Raw genomic sequence first — 27,572 nt, forward strand, 5'->3', positions numbered from 1 at the left:
GTTTATCAGGTACAACCATGACATATCATTGTGTGGTGGTAATATTTGCTCCTTGTATACTGGTATTACTGTAGTCAGTATGCAGGATTTGGTCAGTAAAAGTATGTATAATCGTAATATTTGCCCCTTGTATACTGCTATTATTTGGTAGTTGAATGACTAATGTACATGGTGTTGTCATTCATGAAAAATTGTCTATGTGGATAAGGGACCTTTTAGACGGCGTGATATTCACTATTACATGGAGCATTGCACAGTCGATGGCTGATGATTTTTAGACTCGAAACATAATGCTCCTGACAAAGATTTGGGTAGCGAAACATGTGGACTCTGGTCTGTACTTATTATCAGTAAGCCTTTTTACCTATTATCATTACTATATATGTGTGGGCTACTGAATTTATTTCTATATAGGGCCTGTATTGCATACCCTATTGTGATTAATAGATTCCCCAATATGTGACTAGTTTACCTTTGTGACTACTACCGGTAATCTCAATTTGTGTGCAGTGGAGTTCTTCTTTCAGCTCAAACCACCATCACTGCAGTTCCTCTCCAGTGTCAGCTACAGTTCCCTTCTAAGCACCATCAAGTCAACGTCCGACAGTGATTATGAGCAAGTAGCTGGCCCTTCTCCACCACCACTGTCTCCAGACCAGCCAGCCTCACAGAACGTGTCTGCACCTCCTGTACATGTTGCCTCAGTGTTCCTGTACCATGCCAACTTGCCTTATTACAAGGATGCCCCACTTACTCTCGCCCACTGCAGTGAGAAATTGTGCAGGTCATTAAAGTTCTTGTCTTTGTCTCCTGAGCAACAGGTGAAGATACTTCTCGACCAGGTAGAGAGACCTGCGGCTGATGAAGTTCATACCTGGGCACCTGCTCACAAGTCTAGTGTGGATGTCATCCTTTACCCCTTAGGGACCACCGATACGGCTTTTTACGGCGGTCACTAATGGGCCTTATTCTCCTGCCATTAACTTTTTATGTCGATGGCAGAGAATAAGGCTGCGGCACTGGCAAGGCCCCCACCCCGTCCCCCCAGCTACCGGAGGTAGCTGAGGGGTTGGGACAGTGTGTGGGGTCCGTCCCGGCATTGCCGCCGCCGTATGCTTTCATCTCCCCCCACCGTGAATCCGCGGCGGGGGGGGGGGGAGATGAAAAATGTGTCCCCCAGACCTGAGATCAGCCCCCCTAGTGGCCCGGTCACTAACCCTCCCCTCCCCTCCCCTGGCGGCTATCACTTTCAAGATGGCCGCTGCCATCCCTGTGAACAGACTATGTAATACTGTGAAAAAAAGTGTAAAAGCACAAGTGTAAAAGTGAAAAAGTGAAACATACAAACATACAAATAAAATAAAACACAAACTTTTTATTATAGTAATAATTGCGGTTTACTCCCAAATTACCCGTAACCACCGCAGGTTGCCCGTAATAACGCCAGATTGGCTGGTGGTGCCCACATTGCTGCCAGCCTATCTGTGCCAACTATTAGTGTTTCCAGGCTGATTTCATTTGTATCCCCTCAGGACATTTGAGTTCAATGTAATTGAATATAAGATGAGCTGTCTTCATGAAGAAACCAGTAATATAAGGAAACTCCATTTGCTGTGAATAAGAAGCAAGTGAGTAAGAAAGCAACTTCAGCCCTGATTAAGTCAGTGGACGAATAAGAAAGCCACTGAGCATCGTCTCTGCACTGCTGCGCTCCCATTGGCTGGCGGGCTGAATGAATGTGTATACAAGGCGGCAGTGGAGGCTCAGTCAGTCAGCTGCCAGTGCACTAGTCTCGGCACAGCTCCAGGTACTCTGTGCTGGGAACTTCCTGAGGGACGGGACGGCAGGGGTTAATGTGGACTTCTTGGAATGAGGAGACTGCAGGGATAAAGCAGGGAGGAAAGTGAGCGGACATTATGTACAGCCACACGTGAGTCCAGGGAAGGATGAGGACTGCTAGGAGCCAGTGGTAACATGCATTTGGGACTCCTCTCTGCACCCACACTGCAATGGTAAGACTGCTTTATCATGTGCTCCTTAAAGGGGCTGCATTCATGACATTCAATAGACTTGGGGTCCTGTATACTTTCATTACTTCTCATGGAATGTCAGGCTTGGTTTGCTCTTAAAGTGACAGTGCTGTCTGTGCTCAGCCCTCCAAGAAAATAACAGGTTCCTGTTCAGACTTCTGCTGTGAGAACTGTGTCATAGGATAAGAAATCTCCACTGCAGTCTGTGAGGTCATATGAGTGTAAGCTCCTCAGGTTGATCTGAACTGCCTGCACATGTGTGGATATAGGGAGATGGGATTCCGTGCATCTGCAGTCACAGGCAGCTATATATTCTGCTATGTTCTAGAACACCTGATGTGCTACTCACTATGTAAGGGCATTGGATATATTGGTTTTATTATGTGCTATTTATTATGGTACAGGATTGTATAACACACACACACACACACACACACACACACACACACACACACACACACACACACACACATATTGCATTCACTGCACCCACATTACGTATTATCAGAGGGGGGATACTGACATGTGATGTCATACTTATTAGTGACGACTATATCATAAAGTGAGTAGTACACCAGCAAAATCAATACACAGATTCATAAATTTGCTTTATGCAAGTCCAGGCTGGAAGTGCCAGTTCTAGTAGTCTGTGTGTGTGTGTATATATATATATATATATATATATATATATAATAATTTTTTTTTTTTTTTTTTTTTTTTTCTCATCATACAGCTTTATTGTTGCCATTATTATTATTATTATTGTCATCATCATTGTTGTTATAAGATTATTGTATTTCTTTTTAGACCCCCCCCAGCACCCGCTGTTAAATGTTAGTCTAATTCCAGCATGCAGTAAGTGATGAGCAGCTACTGTATATGTAATCGAAAATTCTTTTGTTCCTTTCAAGACAATCTTCCTTTATTAAATAACCAGAAACACAGAGTAATCGACATACGTAATGACAATAGAAATGTTTTATGGAATTACATTGTGATTTGAAATTATTCCTTTATTGTATATTTCCTAATGAGGTGTAATGGCTCCTGTGTGTAGATAAAACTGAAAGTTGAGTAAATATTAGGTAGGGAGCCAACATTGTGTTTATTATTTTTTTTATTTTGTTAGTTTAAAGGGAAACCATCAGCATGTTCTTACATACGAACCTGCTGATCTGTACCTGTAGAGGAAGAGATGCAGATTCCAGCTATGATCTTCCTTTGTGTTGCCTATTTTTGGGCATTTTTAGTGAAAGGAGATATGTAAATGGTACTCTGGGCCGTTTGGTGCACTGGGGGCATTGCCTGACCCCTCGGTGCACTGTTCTGATTAGCCGTCGGCTTGTCTGTCATTTGTGCAACTAGTGATGTCTCCCTCCAAGGCCCAGATCTTACCAGTCTGGCGCCTTACAGGCACCCAGTGCACCAAACAGGCTAATTTACAGATTTCCTTTGCCAAAGAGGGAGACGCCAATGAGAAAAGATCATTGCTGGAATCTGTATCTCTTCCCCTAGTAGTACCATATCAGCAGGTTTTATGTACTAATAGGAAACCCTCATATAGTAACTATTGCATCCTGCATAGGCTATGTTTATTTAAGGCAAAAATGCACTTGAAATGTGAACATTGAGATGTTATTATAAACATTTTCAAAATCTTAAGGTCCTATTAAGCAGAGCAGTTATCTCCCAAACGGGCAAATATCGCCCTGTGTAATAAGGCCCAAATTAATCAAATATCGCCCTGTGTAGTAAGGACAGCAGCTGAAACAAGAGGAAACGCTCCATTGTGGGCCGATCGACACTTAATACCTGTCAAAAAACAATCTGTCAGCTCCCACACATCTCCCAGAAGATATGTGGTCGATGGCTGATTAAAGCAAAGGCTAGACAAACAATCTAGCAGTGTTCATACAGCCCTGGCTGCACAATTATTGAGCCGTGTAATAGGCTCTGTAAGCAAGCCCCGATCTAGCAGTTTAGCACTTGTGTACAGTGTGACTTGCGCTGTCTGAGTGTGCGTGCACACTATGGAATTCTCGCAGATAATATCCGCGGAATTCCGTCGGCTGTCCGCGCGCCTTTCCGCCGGCTCTATACACACACCGTTATATGGGCCGGCTCATTCCACTATCCGACGAAAGAAGTAACATGTCACTACTTTCGGCGGAATGCGTAATCCACCCTTGCATAGAACAGTGTCTATGACACAGGCAGAAATGCGCGCCGCCGCGTGCGGGGACGAGCGACGGAATACACCGCATGTTATACGCGGCAATTCCGTAGTGTGCACACACCCTCATACTGCCTTACCGCTTCTCTTTTTCAAACCATGTCAAATCAGGGGCATGGTCCCATCAACATCTTTTATTCGTACTTGGCTACACAGATAGACAGAAAGATAGCTGATAGATGGTGAATGGTTAATGAGTGCTGGGTCTCCAACTAGCAGGTACCTGTTGACAATTTGAACAGTTTAAACCAAGACCATCCCTGTCTGTGCACCACATCTTTCTGGATTACAATGAAGCCTGACCAGTGACCATGTGAGGTCTACAGCTGTAGACTGAGTTGGGAACAACTTTTTGCTGGCTTACTTTACACCAGAACTGTGTGCCAAATTGATGATGCATTAAATTTAAAAAAATGGACCAGATGTTGACTAAAATGGTCAAAAAAGCAGCCAAAATGTTTTTTTTATTACTAAAGTAATAACTAATGTAGTAATTTTGATTTTTGGTTTGGCTACCAAAAAGAACCATGTGGCTCCACAGAGTTGATTAGTTCAACTCTTTGGGAGAATTGGAAGGAACCCGTTCCCAACTGGCTGATCCTGCTAAAATTTGCAGGTACGGATGTTTGTTTTCTAGTGTCTCGGGGACTTTAATAGATTAGTATGAAAAAGTACATGTGACCTCTCCTGACCTGTCGTCTGTTTTAGCACGTACACAGAATAACAATTCTGCAGCTTCTTTTCTTCTAGCTCTGTAGTTGTGGTGTTTAACCTAGAAATGTATAAAAAAATATTTTTTTTTAAGTAAGCCTGATTTTTCTTTAAGTAATACCGGCTGAGTGTGTGCTCAGAAGTCTGCAGTCTGCTTTCTTTCTACAATTGTACATAGTCCATGTGATTTTTCTATGTATACTGCCCTTGGTGTACTTCCCTCCCTCTCTACAGTCTGTATGAGCTGCCCTCTATATACGCTCTCAACACTCTTGTCGTCTGCTGTGTATAACCACCTCCCCTCCCTGCTACTCAAACACTGAGAAAAGGGAGGGGAAGAACAGAAATTCTCTGTAAAAAATACAGAGGTATCTGACTGAGTTTTCTGGTACCTAAAAGATAAATGACTTACACAGACTCAATAGCATTGAAATTGTAGGACATTTTTATCTAGAAAGTAGCTTCAATTTGAATTTAGGAAAGGATTAATTTTAAAAAATCAGTGCAAAATAAAACCACTGTTACACTTGCATATTTATTATGTTTTATCTGTTTTCCTATCTGAGTACAACACTACAACCAAGCTTGTGAATGTATGTGGTAAACCAGGTTCACAGCTATATTTCCTATTCATATAGTATAAATAGCACTTCCTGTTTTGAGTTCTTGTTATACTTCTCTAATGATGTCCAGCAATATTGTTTTACTGCCCTTTATTACTATAATATTTTATTTATCTTTGGTTGTATCATTGGAGAGGTGATCTGTTTTTCTCCTTGTGGTTGTCATTCCCCATTCTTCTTCCATGTATAATTAGATATTCTGTGCGGATTACGAAACAGCTTTTATTGCAGATGATTTTTATACTGTTATATGAGACCAGTGGGAAGAAGTATTTAGTTTGGTCAACAAAAATACAACTATTTACAATGTTTTAATATTTATTGGATTCCATAGTTATAGTACTTGAAAAGCACTATATTGTAATCCTTCTGCCCGAACCGCTTTGCACGCAGACTCCGTTGAAACTGCGTTTCAAAGCCCTCGGCAGTGTGTGGTGTGCTATCTATTTTTCGTTTTGATTGGATTTGTCGTTTTTAAGAAATTTACGTTTAAAGACCCCAAATTTCCCATAGAAAATAATGGCCCCTTGCAAATAATGGCCACACTCTAACCGCTAACTGCCAATCACAGCACATATGCAAATAGCTGAAATATAGCAGCCAATAGGAACTCTAAGGTCTCGTCAGGCAATGTATCACACCATCCACAGTCACATGCCCACTATTGGCCAATAGATGATGTAATATATGGAAGATCCTTAACGATTTTGTCTCACTGACATGAGTAAGATTGTCATGGTAACTGAGCAATGATCTTTACCATTATAAGTACCCAGATCGCTCTTAAAGGGACCCAAGTCGCTCTTAAAGGGACGGGAGCCATGTCGTTCTTAAAGGGTCCCATGTAGCTCTTAAAGGGACGGGACCCAAGTTGCTCTTAAACAGACGGGACGCATGTTGCTCTTAAAGGAACCCAAGTCGTTCTTAAAGGGACTGGAGCCATTTCGCTCTTAAAGGGACCCAAGTTGTTCTTAAGGGGAAGGGATCCAAGTCGCTCTTAAAGGGATGGGACCCAAGTTGCTCTTAAATGGACGGGACGCATGTTGCTCTTAAAGGGACCCAAGTCACTCCAAAAGGTATGGGACTCATAATGCTTTTAAAGAGTTCCATGTCGCTAGAGCGACCTGGGTCCCTTTAAGAGCGATCTGGGTCCCTTTCAGAGCGACCTAGGTTCCGTTAAGAGCGACCTGGGTCCCTTTAAGAGCGAAGGGACCCACGTCGCTCCTAAAGGGACACATGTCACTCTTAAAGGGACGGGAGCCAAGTTGCTCTTAAAGGGATGGGACCCAAGTCGCTCTTAAAGGGACGGCACCCAGGATTAAAGTTGAAAGAAAGTCACTGGTAAAGGGGCGCTCTTTTCAAGAACTATGTATTTCCCTGGAAATGCAAATCTAGTTTGAACTTGCTTTTTGAACCCGGTACAAACAAAAATAATGTCTACAGCACAATCCTAGCAAGTAAATGACGTCAGTAAGCTAGCAAGTAAAGGACGATGTGTGACAGCCTTTTATTGATTACACAGGAGACCCCCTTTATGCGGTTTTAAATGGAGGCAGAAGCACCATGGGGAATTGCTAATAATTTTAAAAAGACTTTGGCACCTCTGAAACCCCTCTAAACTACAGGAATATGTAAAAAGCTTAAGACGCCTATTGAAAGTCTTTTTATTTTTTTATTTTATTCTTTTACCCACACGCATTTCCCTACTATAGGTATGCAAATGCAGGAGTCTAAGTAGTCCTCCCCATTATATCTCTAAACTTACTAGACATCTTTATGCATTAGCATGCTCACGTTTTCAAGTTTACAGCTGGGGAATGCAAGTAAGTATAAAGTGAAAAATTGCAGATTCTTCTGTACTATTTACAGATTGTTATAGTTTAGGATTTTTATTTCTTTAAGTTACTATACTGATCTAAGCTCAGGAACCCCCCCCCCCCCCCCCCCTTCCCCACCCGCCTAAAATGCCCCATCACTCAACATTCAATGGGCTGGTTTCAGAGTGCCTGGCCCAGAGAATGTAAGGCTAGGTTTACATATATAAGTTTGCATCAGTTGCCATCAGTTTTTCTATCCTTCTTTTCATTAAAAACCATCAGTTGTCAAAAGTTGCTCTCATTAGTTGACTTTTTTTTTTTTCCAAGTATGTTTTCCTGCCCTTTTCAATGGGATTTGCGGGGGAGCGCACAGGGGGGCTATATACTAATTGGGGGAGCTCACGGGGGGCTATATACTACAAGGGCAGGGCACACAGGGGGGCTATATGGGAGGGGGAGAGCGCACATGGGGGGGCTATATACTATTGGGGGAGAGCACACAGGGAGGCTATATACTAATTGGGGGAGCGCACAGGGGGCCTATATGGGAGGGGGAGAGTGCACAGGGGGGCTAATTGGAAGGGGGAGAGTGCACATGGGGGGCTATATACTACTGGGGGAGAGCGCACAGGGAAGGTAAATACTACTGGGGGGGGCAACAGGGGGGCTATATACTACTGGAGGAGCAACAGGGGGGGCGATATACTACTGGGGGACCAAGGGGGGGACTATAGGGGAGGGGGAGAGCACACAGGGGGAGAGAGATGTTTATTTCTTTACACTGTGCTGCTATTTTCCTGAACGCCGGATGCCAGAGCCGAACGGCATGCGTCCTGCCCGGCGAGGCATCCGGCGCTATATTCGATTGAATTGGTGCGGCGCCACATCGCCGGAGCGGCGGTCCGTCAGGACGCTGCAAGATGCGTCCTAACGCACCGATGGTCCGCCGATGCGGCGGCCACTATTTCACCGCCGCACATTTTGAACGATCCCATTGAAAACAATGGGGTCAGTTCAATGATGCGTTTCCCTTCGCCGCCGCCGCACTGCCAGACATATGTAAACCCGGCCTAAGTGTGCGGCGATGCATACTGTGCCATTGACCATCTGGTAGGCTGACATGTCTGCAGGGCTGGGCATTCTTGATTGCACAGGGGGTTTACTCAATTTACTATTAGTCCAGAAAATTTTGATTTAGAAGAATTTTGTAGGAAATTAAGACCAATTTTTTTCTTTTACGGTTTTAAAGAATGATTCTCTGTCTGGCCATGAATAAACATGGAAGGATTTATCATTTATATATGGAGTATGGGCAGCATTAGCAGCTCTTTTTTTTTTAATCTGCACTTTCATTTAGTGTTATTGCATGTTAAGAGGCAGTGCCTCCCTTGTCTAGCTGCCTGGCACCAATAAAATAAGGTGGCATCACTTGACTTCCTGGCATTTCATAAATACTGAGGCTTTTCATTAACCTCTTCCCAGCAATTAGTCTGGATAAATAGAGAAATTTATTATCATTTTTATTTTTAAATGAGCATATACAACTAAAAGATGTGCCATGCGACACATTAAATTACATAATAGAGTGTGTTATATTTAAAGAATTTCTACATATCCCCAGTGCTCCCTTTTTTATGGTATATTCTCCCACGCAGTCTCTATTATTTGGGTTCTTTCTATGATTTGTGGCTTTGCAGTTGCAATGTTAGTGGTTTCAGCCTCCTGCATCCTGTGGGAAGCATTCTCTGCTATATATACTGTGATATTTAGTTTATTTTACAGTACATGTAAGTTTTGTAGAAAGCAGAAAAGCATAGTTGGTTATACCTGGGTTATAGGTAATAAAGGTGACTTCCTTAAAAGCTGACACACAGAGGCATAGTAATGTTTGTGTATTGACTTTCCTCGTCATCTACAACTAACCCCTGAGGTTTGCACATATCCAAGTGTTTGATTTAATAAGTGCTGGCATATGGCAGTGCCCAGATGCTGTCTCTGCAACAAGTACAAGCAGTGTCTCGCCAGTATGAGTACTACTCCCCAGTGTTCATTGTCCTAAATGCAGCAATTCGGCTGGCAGGTGAGTTTATTTACAGTACAAGCTACATTGTGGCACTTCATTTTTAACATTCTAGCAAAAGTTCACACAGGGCAATTTTGTGCATATGAGATCTTGGACTTTTGTTTCTATCTAGAAGTGGAGGTAGCTGAAAGTGCGCACATATGGTGACAGTAAAAGTTTCCTTGCAAATCTGTCAATATGTTTCAATTTATGGCAGTCTATTCTTTAACCCTGGACAGCAAATAAAATTTAACAGAAAAATAAACAAGGTGGATTTAAAGGGACTGCCATGGGACAAAAAAGTTAGTTATTTATATTGTTTTAAAATGTCATTTATGAGACTCGCTAATCCCGTAATGCTGAAATCACATCAGTGTTGTCCTTGAGCCATAGGCGCAACTGGTTGGTTTCAATGCTGCAGCAGAATGGTTTCACTCCACTCTTTGTATCAGTGATGAGCTGAAAGGGCACTGGCTATACATCTCCATTCCCTCTACATCACTTTTGGCAGCAGCATCTGCAATGTGTAGACACAAGGATCCTTAGCAAATACAGGAGAGCCTGTCTTGTAAACTGAGCAGTGAAACAAACACTGTGCAGGAGATTTATCAAACATGGTGTAAAGTGAAACTGGCTCAGTTGTTCCTTGCAACCAATCAGATTCCACCTTACATTTTACCAAAGAGTCTGTGAGGAATGAAAGGAGGAATCTGATTGGTTGCTAGGGGCAACTGAGTTAGTTTCACTTTACACCATGTTTGATAAATCTCCCCCAACATGTTTTGTTCTATATGCATAACATGTTGTTTTATATGCCCCAGCAGCAATATGTTTAAAAAATTAAATGCCGAACACCGGACAACCCCTTTAATGTTTTATACTATGTTCTCACAACATCTTTTTGGTAAAATAACGGATGTTATTTTTAAAACATTGGGCGTTATTAGATTTAAATAATGATCATGACCATTATTAATTGGTTTCATTATCAAGCAACGGCCGTTTTTTCACCTAAAAAAGACGTTGTGGGAACAACATGGCAGATGTTACTTTAAAAAATTAAGAACATGAACTCAACTGCTTCTGATCCCCTGCCGCTGCTGATCTGACAGTAGAGGTCCTGCTGTTCATAAGCTTCCTGTTCTCCATCACTTCCCCAATGGAAATTTTATGAATAAAATATAAACATTTATATCATATAATAAAAGTACAGACACCTAGGCCTGCATGCAAAAGACTGTCTTTAATTACAGAAGGTAAAGTAATTTTGTACTCACCGCTTATTTTATCATTTGCTACCTTTCACACTTTTTTTTTCTTTTTTTTTTTTTTCAAGTATGCACTTTCACCTTGAAGCCTGTTCGAGTTGCACAAAATGTTTTAAATTGTCTTGCAGCGTGTAAAGAATTTGTCCATATTGTTTTTATTGCACTTTTTTGTTGTGTGGTTTGTATGCCACCACAACTTTTTAATATAATGTGTTTAACACCTCACTGTAATTAAACCATGCCCCTTTTTATGCCAAAGCCATGCCCTTTTAAGTGTTAAAAAAATGGCAAATATTCTGTATTTTAAGAAAAGTAAGGCTTTCACAAAAATCACCTCCATTTAGCTGTCACTTTTCAGATTAACTCTTTAACATTCTTATTCGACATAATTTGGCTGTGCAATTTATGTCAAAAACTGTTGTGAGCCGCTTTATAAATTGTTTCATTCTTATGTCTCTTACATACTGTATTCTGGTAATATCATAATAAAGCACATTTTAAGGCTATATTCACACACCGTAATTTTTTAAAATAGATTAAAATCAGTATTTTCAATATAACTGCTCCATTGAAGTCAACAGAAAATTGGGCGACAGTGCTTACAATGTAGAGAATATCCTCTCTAATTGAGAACAACCATCCATATAATAAACATGCTTATTATTTACCACCCGTTTTTGTAAAATATGTTTTTTACCCCATCCATTCACACATTGTTTTTATTTTCATTCACCGTTATGGCCAATTATCGGTTTGTGTAATAGTAATGTTAAAAGGCAACAATCTTGCAAGTTGGCTGATCTTTGTCTTTAAACTTGAACGACCAACAATGCAGATAGTAACTATGTGCTGCTGTAACACCGAGCCATAGGAGCGGCGGCAGCAGACTGCGGCGCTATCTACTATGGGCTCCGCTAACGATCGCCTGACCCTCTTCCCCCGCTTGCTGTTAGTGCGTTTAATAACGTTTACAGCGAGCTGGAATGGGGAGCAAGCAAGAATGAGGACATGTTCAGGTTTTTAATTGAAGTTCTTAAAAATGAGAGCGAAGAAGAGATCATAAATAAAGGACACACATAAAGGAAACAATCGCTTTAATAAAATCGCAACATGTGAACACACCCTGAAACCAAATCAGTATGTTGCTAATGTAAATGCTTACCAGACTATTTAAGACATGTATTGAATGCACCCTGTTGTATAGCAGGAGTAAGGTTGTTGTCATAGTCTACAGTGTGTCCCATTCATTCACTGCCATGAAATATAGTTTAACACAGCATGAACTTAAAACTACCACAGGGTGTAGACATTTCAATGCTTAAAAATTGTAGTCGTTCTCAATTTTTGCCTAAAATTATTTAAAGTGGTAGTGCGGCGCTCAGAAATTATTCACAGAATCACACACATTACAAAGTTATACAACTTTGTAATGTATGTTATGTCTGTGAATCGCCCTGTTCCCCGTGTCCTACCACCCCCACCCGTGTACCCGGAAGTGTGGTGCATTATACATTACCTGATCCATGTCGAGGGCCTTCCGCCATCTTGTGCCAAATGTCATCTTCGAACAGACGGCCGAGTCGCTGCCGCCCGTCCCCCCTCCGCCGCGTCACAACTGTGCTCAGCCAATCGCGGCTGAGCATCGGATGACGCTGCAGAGGGCGGCCGGCATTCGGGACAGTCGGAGCTGTTCGCCGTCCGCCTGAAGAAGACGTCACTCGCTGAAGATCGGAGACTGGTGTCGGCACGTGACAGGTGAGTATAGCGCACCACACTTCCGGGTACACGGGTGGGGGTGGCGGGACACGGTGAAGGGGGCCATTCACAGACATAACAAACATTACAAAGTTTTATAACTTTGTAATGTGTGTTTGTCTGTGAATAATTTTTTACCACCGCACTACCCCTTTAAATGAGTTATTCAGGCCTAGAAAACATGGCCGCTTTCTTTCAGTTTTTTTCTTAGTTTGGATGTGGTTTTGCAGCTCAGTTCTATTAAAGTTACATAAGGTTTAACCCCTAGACGACCTAGGACGTACCGGTATGTCCTGGAAGCCTGTGCCCAGACAACCCTGGACATACTGAGCTATGAAGCGCGCTCCAGAGCGGAGTGCGCTTCTTAGCAGGTGGGGGCAGGCTGCAATGTCTCTTTTACCATATAGTGCATTACGTAGACACAGGAACCCCCCAAACGTTACCATATTGCATTCTTTTTTATGATTTCACCTATTTATATCTTCATAAATAATATATTTGGGGTTCTGTCATACATGTTATGGTAAAATGAAAGACACCATTACACAGTACAACTATTCTGGTAAAAAAACAAGCCCTTACATGGCCTTGTAGATAGAAAACAAAGTGCTAGAGCTCTTAGAAAGGGAGGAGGGAAAAACAAAAGCGCAAAGATCAAAATTTGCGCGGTCCACTGGCTCATTTTGGGCCTGGTCCTCAAAGGGTTAAAGGCATATGTTTATTAGGTTTAACCAAGGGAGGGAATGAATAAAGAGAAGAGGTATGTATGGATTGACAAATTCTGTATTTCAGCATAAACATTATTTTGTTCCAAGAACATGCCTAAGCTTGATCTAAAGGCTTTGTTCACACACCGTTTTTTCAGCTCTGTTTAAAATGACGTTATTTAGCAGCCTGGCCTCCCGTTAGTGCAATGACTGGTGTTTGTACATTATTTTAGTTTGGGGTTACTAACTGGACTAATTGGGTGTGTCTTAATTGAAAAGTACATTGAATTTCATAGTAAAGACGGAGAAAGAACGGTGACAAAAGAAAAACTGTGTGTGAACTAGTAATAAAAAAAAGTCCGCTGTTTGCGAAAGACGTCAAAAAATAATGATCATGTTCAATGCATTGTGTGCATTAGACATCCGTCTTCCCATTGATTTCAATGCATTGCCGTTGCAGTCAGTTAAATTGCGGCAAAAACGGCCTTTTTTTTATTTTATTTGAAAATCTGCCTCCTTTTCATTAATTCTGACGTTGTGTGAACATAGCCAAATTGTGCACTGTTTTTGCTGTGACCAGATCCTGTTTGATTGTAACGAAAACCTGCTGCCTCTGGAGATTGAACTCTTTTTTTCTCCAGGTTGGAGGAAGTGTCATCTTTTGAGGGGATTTTACCTTGAACTTTTTTGTTTTATCATATTTTTTTTTGTAGATGGGCCATTTATGTACTTAAATAGGTTAATCATATCTCCCCTTAAATTTCTCTTCTCAAGACAAAATCAATTTTAAAGGACAACTCCCGCGGTACCCCAAAAAAAAAAAAAAACACAGACACCATACTCACCATCTCTCCGGTGACGATCGCCACTCGATTCGTCCGCCTCTCCGTCGCCGCCGTCCGCCATCCAGCGATGTCTCCAACTTCCGGGTCCAGGGGATGGAAAAGGCTGCCAGTGCGCTTGCGCACCGGCAGCCTTTTCATTGGCTGGAGCGCATCACATGGCTTCCAGCAAGCTCAGCCAGCTCAGCCAATCAGGGCTGAGCAAGCTGGAAGCCATGTGATGCGCTCCAGCCAATGAAAAGGCTGCTGGTGCGCATGTGCACCAGCAGCCTTTTCATCCCCATTCACTTTGCATGAAGACGCCGAGGAGGAAGAAGACCCGGACCGCCCCTCGGCTCTGACGTCGTCGTCACCAGATGCCGCCCCGGAGAAGAGGACCGTGACGATCGTAATAGGTAATGTATACATTCCTTAACTTCCGGGGTGGGGGGTCGGGGGTCCGAAAGTGGGGGAAGGGGGCCAGGCCGGGTATTTAACCACATTACAAAGTTATATAACTTTGTAATGTGTGTTAAATGAGCAAAAAAAAATTTTTGTGGGAGTTTGTCCTTTAAGTAATTATTTTAATCTTTAAATGGAGCTGAGTTGTAATACCACACACAACATGCCTGCACATTTTTGGAAGAAAATGGCCGTGCCTTTCTAATTCATGATAACCCCTTTAAGAAGGAGGGACTGCTACAGCATGTTTAGGAGCCGCTGGATCTTTACAGGAGTCAAAGAAGAATACACATTGCACTGAATAATGATAAATATTTCCAAACTAACATCAGTATAAGGCTAGGTTCACACTGCGTTTTCAGCATCCGTTTAACGCATCCGTTTTTTGCAAAAAAACGCATGAAAAACGGATTGCAAAAAACGGATTCATTTGTGTGCATCCGTTTTTCCATTGACTTCCATTATAAAAAAACGGATCCGTTTTTTTTTTTTGGTGGACCAAAACGGACCAAAAAACGTTGCTGACCCTATTTTTCTGGACGTTAAAAAAAACTAATCCGTTTAACGGATGCTGAAAACGCAGTGTGAACCTAGCCTAAGCAATAATATTTTCATCATCCAAGCATATTTACTTTATCCATGATTTATAAATATAAAAAATACACACTTTATTCCAAAAGCAATAACCACAACTGTCTCCAGGTTGTGATTGTGGTACTGTAACTTTGCTCCTTTACCTTCAAAGGAAGTGAGCTACAATACCATACACAAACTTTAGACAAGAGTGGCATGTTTACCAAATCCTGAATAACTCCATTAGGGAATGTGTGTGTATAATTTTTCCCTTTAAAACTAAAAACAAAAAAATAAAACGATTCATGGTAAAGTGGAGTAGTGCTTTGTCAGTAAAAATATTAGTAATGCTATAATACAACCTGCAATACAATATATTTAGCATGACCTGAACTAGTACTATAATGTCGTTATCCCACATAAGTTTGACTACAGGTTGGTGGTTTTTTAACCTACATTAGTCCACTAAAGCATACTAGGAAGTGAACATAATTTTCACTATAAGATAATTGTTTTGTATATAACTTCTAATGAATATATTGCAGAAAACTAAACTAGACAAATTACTATATCATTCACCAGCCAACTGCTTTGAGTTTTCCTTCTGGTAATGTTATGTTACCCATTGTAATCTATGATGTAAGATGAGGTTGTGAAATATCAAACTTGAGAGAATTTTACTCCTCTCTCCTTGGAAGTAACAGCTCAGTGTGTCAGTGAAATGTAATTGGCTACAAGGTCAGTTTGCCTTTCTCAGAAAGCTTGATTCAGCACTAGGGCTGCAGTAGTGCAGATTCCAGCATACCACTAAAACACCATTAAAGGGGAACTCCAGGTAGAGGTTTAAAAAAAAAAAAAAAAACAACTTCTGCAGAAGAATATAGCATTGCTTTTCTATCTATCCTAGTTTTGAAACGACCAAAAATTCATTTGTTTTGGGTGTTAATGTTCTGTATTGTGTTTCTGAACTTTCTGGTTGAGCAGTTCCCAGAATGCAGTACTGGTTCCAGAATTAAATGCTTTCCCTCACGGTCCTCCACCCTGCCCATTCTCCGCCAAGATCTGTTGCAGAACATCTAGGCTGTGTTCACACATTGCTGTTTCACTGCTGTTACTGAATTATTTGCAGTACTTAACATTTCATTGTGGTCACACCCAAACAGCACGCTGTATTCTCTACCTGTAACACCACACAGCACGCTGTATTCGCTACCTGTAACACCACACAGCACGCTGTATTCTCTACCTGTAACGCCACACAGCACGCTGTATTCTCTACCTGTAACGCCACACAGCACGCTGTATTCTCTACCTGTAACGCCACACAGCACGCTGTATTCTCTACCTGTAACGCCACACAGCACGCTGTATTCTTTACCTGTAACGCCACACAGCACGCTGTATTCTTTACCTGTAACGCCACACAGCACGCTGTATTCTCTACCTGTAACGCCACACAGCACGCTGTATTCTCTACCTGTAACGCCACACAGCACGCTGTATTCTCTACCTGTAACACTGATATTGGAATAAAGTAAAGAACTTTTTGAATTTACTTTTATCTTTGAATTTGAGCCCTTCAATAAGTAGTTTATCCGATATTATATTACATGGGATATACTGTTTATGCCTTGTTTCCAGGTGGGATTGGCAGTGCCGCCTCTGATCCTCTCTGCAATTTAGCATAATTTACTTGTGTTACTGCATCATTTTTGTGATACGCTGCAGTACTGCAATAAAACTCCAACATGTGTGAACATAGCCCTAATTTCACTGCACACTTCTGCAGGAAAATCAGTGCAGCAGCTGCTTCTGGCCGGTCAGAGATGGTGAATCACTCAGGGATTGCCTGCCTCTTGTCTGCTTCATCAGACTGCACTCAACGCAAATGCACACAATGTAAGACAGAAGCATGGAATCTTTGTCTCCTAAGGTGGGAGTAGGAGACAATGTGAATTGGCACAGAGGCCATTCTTCTTCACTTCCTGGATTTCAAACAGCTACCAGTTTGGCAGAACCGTGCAGATATGGTAATACATTATATAGACACATCTATATAACTTTTTTAATGTACTTTTAATAGAAAACCTGTTTTCCTTATGTGGAGTTCCCCTTCAACCCCTTAACGACCGTGGGCGTATATTTACGCCCTGCGGCTGCCTGGGGGGGGGTTCAGAGAGGGGCCACGCAGCGACCCTGCTGTGAGCCCGGGTGCCACATGCAGCCCGGGGCCGCGGCAATTAGCGGACACAGTCCGATCTTCGCTAATTATGGATTCAAATGCAGCTGTCAAAGTTGACAGCTGCATCTGAATCCTTTATGCAGCTTCATCCCTGGGGTCCGGCGTTGACCGGCTGGGGTCAGCGCCGTAATGACGTATAACTATACAGCATAGATCTCAATGAGAGATCAGTGTGCATATACTAGAAGTCCCCCAGGGGGGCTTCTAGTATAAGTGTAAAATAAATAAAGTGTTATTAATAAAAAGCCCCCTCCCCTAATAAAAGTTTGGATCACCCCCCTTTTCCCATGTTATAAATAAGAATAAATAAACATGTTTGCTATTGCAGCGTGCGTAATCGCCCGAATTATCAATTTATTCCATTCCTGATCTCGCACGGTAAACTGTGTAAGCAAAAAAAATCCCAAGTGGAAATTTGCGTATTTTCGGTCACATCAAATCCAGAAAAATTGTAATAAAAAGTGATCAAAAAGTTGCATATGCGCAATCAAGGTACCGATGGAAAGAACACATCATGGCGCAAAAAATGACACCTCACACAGCCCTATAGACCAAAGAATAAAAGCGTTATAAGCCTAGGAATGGAGCGATTTTAAGGAACATATATTTGTTAACAATGGTTTGAATTTTTTACAGGCCATCAGATAAAATAAAAATTATACAAGTTACATATCGTTGTAATCGTAACGACTTGAGGAACATGTATAACAAGTCAGTTTTACCCCAGGGTGAACGGCGTAAAAACAAATACCCCCCAAATAAACAGAATGCATGTTTTTTTTTTTTTTTTTTTTTTTTTTTTTTTTTTGTTTTGTTTTGTTTTTTCTCCATTTCACCACACTTTTTTTTTTTTTTTTCTGGTTTTGCAGTGTACTGTATGAAAAAATTCAGCCTGTCATTGCCTCTGTGATCCGTTAAAAAAACATCTGTTTTTTTATCCGTGTTTTTCACGGATCTGTTTTTTTTTAAATTACACTGATTAGATCATATTCATGTTTTTCACGGATTGCACAGATGTCAGATCTGTGCAATCCATGAAAAACACGGATCTCATAGACTTTTATGGGGGAAACCCTGCTGTCATCTCGTCCGAGTTATGACTACAGGGGAGGGCTGGCTACTATTTGGGCACTATTGGATGGGCTGGCTAATATGTTGGGCAATTTTGGTCGGGTTGGCTACTACATGGGGCAAAATTGGGGGGTTGGCTATTACATGGGTTGGGGTTTAATCATATCATAGCAATTTATCTCATAATTTATTATAGTGCACAGCGCTGGGAGACGCACATCACTGACAGTATCAGGAACACCACATGCTGCTCTGACAGTGCCAGGACCACCGCATTTTATTTATTTATATATATTTTTTTTTTTATTTTGGCCCACTATGTATTTGAGTTTGGCACCCCTTCTCTAGGACATTGCCCATTTAAGCTCTTGAAGGAGTATTCTAAATTTTTTTTTTTTTTTACTGTAATGTGCTCCCACCACCACTACTTTGCCAGAGCTGGTTCCATTGCACAGCGTTTGTTGTGTTTGGGGTTGGAGGTGAACTAAATCGCTCAGCCAGAGACCCAAAGGTTTTTCAGTTATTATTTAAACATTTCTTACTCGCTTGATACAACGTTAAATAAATATGAGCTTTAAATTTTTTAAAGAACTGCATGAAATTAGGGGGAATTTTTAGAGATTCAATTAACGTTGAACTAATTTGCATTGTAAATAATAATTTTGTCAACATACTTTTAGACTATTAGTTTAGTTGTTTCCATCATCTTTGCTGTTCACATATTCATATCGAAACTGAAATGTGAAGTTGCGGTAGATACATAGTGTTACCATGAAAATATATATTTTGCTGCAATCCCATAATGTTTGCATAGTACTAGCATATCTTGCTGATTGACATCCCTTAAAGTAGATCATGGACATATTTACAAAGCATCAGAGAGATGGAACAGAGAGTTCAAAGACCCTCGACTGCCTATGTGCCATATGATATTATCCTTTAATGAGGCAGGCCTCATAGGGGATAGAACAGCGGGGATCAGGATAATGAGGTGCACATGCTCAGTTTTCTTTGCTCACATAGGTAGGGCGTTTTTTAACCCTGCCGATTCTCTTGACAACTACATAAACTGAGTTAGTAAAATTATGAATTGTAAATTACAAATTGAATTATGAATTGAATAGTCTTTTATGTAGAGTTTACAAGGAACGATTATCGTTCAAATTTTTGCATAAACAATCGCAATTGAGCGAAAATCGTATGCTGTAAACACAGCAAATGATCAAACGACGAGCAAGAAATCGTTAATTTTGATCTTTCAATATGTTCTTAAATCGTCGTTTGCTGAAAATTCGCAGATCGCTTCCTGTAAACAGTCTTTTATCGATTTACCCTATATAAAAGATGGGCTTAAAGCAATCTTAAAAACGATCACAATAACTATTTTTTTCTTACGATTTTATTCGTCTAAATGCTGGTCATTATAAAAACCAAATCGTTGCTTCAAAATCGTTAAACGATTGATTGGGTGAATTATTTATCTGTGTAAACGTAAAATTAAGTAAATGATTGATTGTACTGCAAGGCTGCTTAGCCTAGAAATAATATTTTGGCCCTGGTGGTCTTTCTCACTGAATTAATATAATGGTATTGTTTTGGTACCAAGAAGGGGTAGGGTAAGGTGTGTCAAGGCTAGGAGTTATACCTCCCCCCCCCCCCCCCTTCAAAAAAGTGCTCACTTTGGAATACAGTCGTGTTTTAATGTTTTTGTGAGTCTAATAATAATAATAATATTATTATTAATAATAATATAATAATAATAATATCAATAATAATAATAATATCATCATCATCATCTCTGGTATAGGTTTTATGTGACAAGAGTTTCTTTAAGTTCTCGAATAGCTGTTTTCTAGCCTCCCCCCTCACTTCTGTTCATTATGAAGGGAAACATTGCAGAGGTAAGTGAAGACTAGAGATGAGCGCACCTCGAGACTGCTCGAGTTCAACCGTTCCCTGAGGAAGATACGAAACGTACATAGGGATGGCTGTTTCTGGTGTTCTGGCAGCATGGGTAAGTGCAATAGAACTAGATGTTAATAGTATGCTGATTTTAGATCCCTTTAAGACTAAATGTAAGCATATGGGATATTAGAAGACCTTTTAGCTCCCTGATAGAGATATATATATCCCTGTGCAACATATTAAGATAGAAGTTAGGACATAAGTTACGATTATAAATTGCACTTTCTATGATTAGGTATACCTGCTGACACCGGTTTATTATATATATATATATATATATATATTATATGAAAAAAAAATTTTTTAATAATTGTGGTCATTTTTTTTTATATTTTACTTCAATGAAATGTAATATGTATTTGGTACCAATGTGTATATATAATAAATATCATTTATATTTTTTATGAACTAAGCCCAGTGTTCGTTTGTATAAAATGAAGGGAAACATTGCAGAGTTAAGTGAAGAGTAGAGATGAGCGAACCTCGAGAATGCTCGAGTCCAACCGAACCCGATCGTTCTGCATTTGATTAGTGGTGGCTGCTGAAGTTGGATAAAGCCCTAAGGCTATGTGGAAAACGTGGTTATAGTCATTGGCTGTATCCATGTTTTACAGACTACCTTAGAGCTTTATCCAAGTTCAGGAGGCCCAGCCAATCAAATGTTGAACGTTCGGGTTCGGATGGACTCGAACCCAAACCCGGTTTGCTCATCTCTAGTGAAGATGTGTTTGAGTCCATTATAACCTATGAAGACTGGAGGGGCTAAGGAAAGAAGTGAGTAGGAAGAGGAGGGAACCAGTCCTGCAATTTGTCTGTCTGGCCACATAAAACACTGAATTCACAGGTTAGACTGCTCAGTGCTGGTCTGGGAACTTGGTAAAGGAAAGTTTGCAGGATGTTGTGTTGTGCGGGCTACTATATACAGCATGGGTCTCCAAACTGCGGCCCTCAAGCTGTTGCAAAACTACATTTCCCATCATGATCTGGACAGCCAGATCCAAAGCTTTAGCTGTCCAGGCATCATGGTAGTTGTGGTTTCGCAACAGCTGGAGGGACGCAGTTTGGAGACCCATGATATACAGGCTATTTCTTCCCTCTCCCTGCTTACATCTCCCCCTGACCTCTCCCCCTCCATAGATAGGGGACGGGGCTGGAAAACAGCTTTTGAGTACAGAAAAAACAATCTTTTGCCTAATAAACAATATTGCAGAGTTTCTTAAAATCACTTGTACATTTGATTTCTGCAAAGTTGTTTCTAAATGACAGTTACAATTTAATTCACAATGGCACAGGATCTCCCAAGTTCAGTGAACCAGCTATGATTTTCACAACTGGTCAAACAAAACACCCTAGCCCTGTCTATAACTTACTGAGTAATTAATATATGGCACATCAGACTTAGTCCTTCAACTGGGGCTCAACTCTGAATCCATCAATCAACTCTGAATCCATAAAGAAAACATAGGTACAGTATAAGGCTATGTTCACACTTTGTAAGACATCGTCCGTTCCGTGGCCGGGCCGGGTCACGGAACAGCCGGTGTCTGAGAAGATCATTCCAGCTAGTATCGCAGTACCGGCCGGATGATCTTTACTAACGCTGAATTCTAATTCGGGCGCATCTGTGCGCTCCAGCGTCCGAATTCCTCACTGCACACAATGGAGCGTGCGGCCTTAGCTGCACGCTCCATCGTGTGAACTGACAGGGTTTTCTACGGCCGCTCTTTATTGAATAGCATGTCAGTTTCTTGGGGCGCCTCTAGGGATCCCGGCCAGAGTGTATACCATGTGTATACACTCTGGACGGGATTCCTTAGAAGGCAGCACTACATAAGTTCCGTAGTAATCACGGCTATCAATGGGCGTGATTAACACGGAACTTATGTAGTGGGAACATGGCCTAAGCTTGCAAGGGCTTTATGCATTTAAATTAAAAAAAAAAAAAAAGTAAAAAGTCTGTAAATGTAAAAATCCACAGCTGGCTTAGGGACTGCCTGCTCAGCCAGTCAGACTGCAGAGGTGTCCTGCCTCAGTCACTCATTGACTGACCAGGCAGTCCATTAGGCGAGTATGTGACATTGCAGCTGGAGGAGCTGCAGGAGGCCGGCAGCTGTTGGATAACCTTAAGGAATCGCTACAGGGGCACGTGGACAGGTAAGTATACCTTCTTTATTATGTTCCTCCACACCCTTGCATGCCCTTGATTTGTTAGCTTCATGGCATTGCTCCTTTTTTAAAAAAACTTAAAGGGGTTGTCCAGCAAAAATTAACTGATATCAGAAAGTTATATAGATTTGTAATCTACTTCTATATGCCCTGCAGGAAACGTTGTTTTATTGGTCAGTGTGACACGGTGCTCTCTGCTGACATCTCTGGCCGAGACAGGAACTCTGTCTCTGTTTTCTATGAATCCCCATAGTAAACCTTTCCTGTCTGGGCCAGAGATGTCAGCAGAGAGCACTGTCAGACTGAAAATAAAACATTTCCTGCAGGGCATATAGTAGTTAATAAGTATGGGAAGACTGGAGATTTTTTCATAGAAATAAATTACCAATCTATAAATAGGGGTCCATAAATAGCAGTTTTACAAGCACATTATAGTAGGTTTTTTTTTTTTGTTTTTTTTTAACCACAGAAGGCTTGAAAAGACAAGAAAAAAACTGCAACTGCCACAGAGCTGGTCATTGGGCATATTTGTTCAATATGCCCACTAAATTGTATTTTGCTGTCAAATATTTTTTGATTATATCTGTCTCTCAGATTAGGCCATGTTCCCATTACAGGACCGTGTCATCCTATATCAGGGAAAGGCGGACGTCTATGGACAATGACGACTGCTAATAACGATCATGATCGTTATTTTCAGCCGTCAATATTAACAGATGACCGCCTTTTTCCTGCTATGACCCTGTGGTGGGAGCATAGCCTAATATTTAGAAGGAAAATTTTCGTTATGGTGCTTGTTTTATAAGTATGTGCAATTTCTTGTACTGTTTTTATAATAAGGTTTATGTGGCTTTTAAAGCTAAAGCCGAGAATGAATTTTGACGAGACGTCTTTCCTGTATACACAGTCTTTGGCACCAAGCACCCCAAGCGATCGCTTGGGGGCCCCCAACATCCAGGGGGGCTCCCACTCCCTGCTCTTGTGCTCAAGACTGCTGGACAGGGCTGCTGCCCCGCTCGCTGCTGCCATCTGAACTGTAACTATGAGCACTTGTAATGAGCGCTCATAGTTACATGCAGCAGCACTTACAGGGCGGGAGCCATTGGCTCCCTTCCTGTCAGTCACTCTTGTGGCTGCAGGAAGGGCTTTCCCTGCGGTCACAAGTGGCAGCTTTGTCCTTGTGGTGCCGACGTTCCAGTGACATCACTGGAGCATCGGCGCCAGGACAAGGGGAGTGCGGCCTCTTGTGATCACAGGGAAAACCCTTCCTGCGGCCACAAGAGTGAAGAGAAGAGGAGACTCCCGTACCCAGGTGAGTATAAGTGTTTGTTTTATTGTGTTATATACTATATGGGAGGGGGAGCACACAGGGGTCTGTTTAACTGGGGGAGCGCACATCTGGGGAGCGCACATCTGGGGTCTATATAAATGGGGGGAGCATACAGGGGGCTATAGACTACTGGGGCTTCACAGAGGGGGTCTATATACTACTGGGGGCAGCACACAGGGGGTCTACATACTACTTGGGGCAGCAGAATGGGGTCTATATACAACTTGGAGAGCACACAGGAGGTCTATATCCACGTAGGGGAGCACACAGGGGGGATATATACTACTGGGGGAGCACACAGGGGGTCTATATACTACTGGTGGTGCACACAGGGGGTCTATATACTACTGGGGGAACATACAGGGGGTCTATATACTACTTGTGAGGCACACAGGTGGTCTATATATAACTGGGGGAGCACACAGGGGTCTGTATACTACTGGGGGAAGCAAACAAGGGGTATATACTACTGGGGGCAGGACACAAGGGGTATATACTATTGGGGGCAGCACACAAGGAGTATATATTACTGGCAGTAGCGCACAAGGGGTTTATACTACTGGGGGCAACACACAGCGGTCTATTGTTTTGGAATGCGTGTCGAGGGGGGGGGCCCCAGACATAACTTTGCTTGGGGCCCCAGAAATGCCAAGATGCCATGTTTATACATGTACTCCAGTCCAAAAACCTGCATATGAGAACATATGCAATGTTTTATAGCATAAGCTGTTCTCCTAATGGTTTTTGTTCTATGCAACAGTGTCACACCTATTGCCCATCAAGTGTGTTTTATAACACTCAGTAGTCTTTAAAATGAGTGTGTTACCGGAGTTACTATGACATGACACTGGCTCTATGGAAACACCATGGTAGTACAATGAATGGTCAACAAAGCAATGTTTGTTTTAGATGAGAGAATGAATAGAAATATATTTTATGGATATCCTTGTTCGGTGGAATAACATACATTTTACTGCCTATTTACAATACGTGGAAACATTTTTATAGAATGTCAGTTCACTCTAACATACCAACACAGTTTGGTAATCATCTAGTGACAGAGTACCCAGGGGAAACATTTATTAGTATGCCTCCGCTATTCTGTAATTAGATCAGATATTTAGTCACATGATTAGGGTTGAACCAATGAAATATGCTAAACAAAGATACTTGAACAAGAACATTAAGGCTATGATTATACTATAAAATAAAAGCATAAGTATTTATATGTGAACAGATGGGGGGGGAAACAACCTTATAAAAGTTTTCTAAGTCCTCCTTCAGAATTGGGGTAAATTTATTAAGGGAGATTCATCATTTTGCGTAAATCATGGCAGGAATCTTTACCTGCTCTGGAGCAAGGGTGGATTTCTGTGCCTGCCGCCTACCTCTTGGTAAATCCAAAAAGGGCATTGGGATGGCTTTTGTTGGCTTAATTTAAGACCAGCGCATGGGTACCCCGGTCCTGACCAATTCCCCCTCATTAAGTATATGTGTCTAGCTTTTACTTGTTTTCGATGAATTTATTTGGTGCATATTTGACAGATGTTTATTATCAGTTTGCACAAGAAAGATCACTTTCATGTAACACACTCAACCCTATTTTTATAACTGGAAATGGTCTTTAATTAGGGTGTGTTCACACATTCAGGTTTTTCACGTTGCAACTATTAAATAGAAAGCCAGGAATGGATTATACATGTCCCCCATTTATGTTCTTTATGTGTGTATGTGTATGTGTGTGTATGTATAATATATATATTTTATATAATTTTAATAAATGTTTTAGACAATCCTTAGGTGTGTTTACACATTCAGGTTTTTAATTGCAAATTAATATTTATATCCCTCTGTTTTAAGCCTCCATACCACATCTGGTCCAGATGAGTCGTACATTGGTGTGGCAGAGCTGTATCAGGACTGTGCTCAATATACACCCACTTTTCCCAGTGTCTTTAAATATTAAATCTGGCCTGTAGGGCAAATTGTACATGGCAAAGTGGTATGACCCAGGAGTTGAGAAGTGATGTGTCTCCTGATGTCTCGCCATCTGAGATAATTCAGGTCAGCATGTACGGGCTGTTATAATAATGAATGTCTAGCAATAGAAAAAAGTCAGATCTAATGCTAAACACTCAATTATGTTAACTCACTAACATTATAAAGGATGAAATAAAAAAAGTCTCCCTTATAAATGTACTGATGCCATTTCTGATGTTCTGTTTGATACGGGGCTTTAATGTGCTGTATTAACTTCCCCATAAAATTTACCAAAGTAGTAGACATGACAGTAAGATTGCTCCTACTTCATGGCTTGTTTTAAGGGAACCTACCTGCCACGTTAAAAATACTTCTCAATCAGCTGGTAGGGAAAAGATTTATTACATTATTTGTTCATGTTCACCTCTGCTCATTCTAGACCAAGTGGGTGGTCTTACTCTGTGATCGGCAACTGTTTGTTTATGCCATTCACTGAGTAGGACCATCCACTCCACCAGAATGAGCACATAAATATAAACCTAAATGTCTAGGCGTCATGTTACAACTTTTAAATGAAACCACCTACCGTATTTTCTGGCATATAAGACTACCTTTTAACCTCCAAAAATCTGGTCAGAATTCGGCAGTCGTCTTATACGCTAGGTATGGGACGGTGACATACGGTGGGGAAGTTAAAACATCTGCATTCCCACTGTATGCGATGACCACTATTAAAAAAAAATAAAAATAAATTCAACTCACCTGTCAAGAAGCTGGGACACGCTCGTCTGCCGGGAGAGCTTTGGGAGCCCTGCAGCCAGGGGGAGTCAGGCGGTGGTGGGGGGTTCCTGCCTCTTGCTTTAGTTAACCCCTTCATGAGTGCAGCAGGGCTGCAGCTGGTAAACCCTGCTGTGGTCAGCCAGGGGTTAACATTTTCTGGCGTATAAGAAAAGTTGTCTTATATACCCAGTCATCTTATATGTCAGAAAATACAGTAGAAAATACATTAGGTCCTGGGCGATCTGAGACTTTAAAGCGACTCTGTACCCACAATCTGACCCCCCCCCCCCCTCCCCAAACCGCTTTTACCTTCAGATAGCTGCTTTTAATCCAAGATCTGTCCTAGGGGGCCGTTTGGCAGGTGATGCAGTTCTTGTCCTAAAAACAACTTTAAAACTTGCAGCCCTGGGTCAAACTGGCATGGCCTAGAGTACCCATGCTCTAGGATTGCAACACCCCTCCATCCCTCCTTCTTGCCCTCTTAATCATTAGGAATGCCCCTGGAACATTTTCTCCTATTCATCACCTGTGTGAACACTGAACACTGCACAAGTGCCTTAACGATTCAGCTCATGTGCAAACAGGTGAGGAGTAGGGGAAAATGTTCTAGGAGGATTTCTAATGATTAGGAGGGATGGAAGGGTGTCTCAATCTTATTGCACACACACTCTAGGCCATGCCAATTTAACACAGGGCTGCAAGATTAAAAGTTGTTTTTTAGGACAATAACTGCATCACCTGCTAAACGGGGGACCCTAGGACAGATCTTTGATTAAAAGCTATCCGAAGGTACAAGCGTTTTTTGGGGGGTCAGATTGTGGGTACAGAGTCACTTTAAGCACAAAGACAATGACACTTGTAGCATTGTCAACCATACAGCATTTATCTCTTGTCATTACAGAGAATAAATAACATATAGCAGTGAGACAGTGTACATGATATGCAGGGTATTCTGAATGTAGATTCTGTCGTTTTC

The 27,572-nt window shown here is 41.5% G+C and overlaps 1 protein-coding gene across 3 annotated transcripts in view; it reads left to right on the forward strand.

The window, feature by feature from the left end:
* The first annotated feature begins 1,779 nt into the window (after window positions 1-1,779).
* Window positions 1,780-27,572, forward strand: part of HTR4 (5-hydroxytryptamine receptor 4) — a 341,914-nt gene continuing 316,121 nt past the window's right edge. For all 3 annotated transcript variants that reach the window (XR_011363343.1, XM_069972453.1, XM_069972462.1), the window contains exon 1: window positions 1,780-2,012. The gene's annotated coding sequence lies outside the window, so the exon portion shown is untranslated. The remainder of the gene's footprint in view (window positions 2,013-27,572) is intronic.

Source organism: Dendropsophus ebraccatus, chromosome 1 (assembly GCF_027789765.1).
Source record: "Dendropsophus ebraccatus isolate aDenEbr1 chromosome 1, aDenEbr1.pat, whole genome shotgun sequence".
Lineage (NCBI taxonomy): Eukaryota > Metazoa > Chordata > Amphibia > Anura > Hylidae > Dendropsophus > Dendropsophus ebraccatus.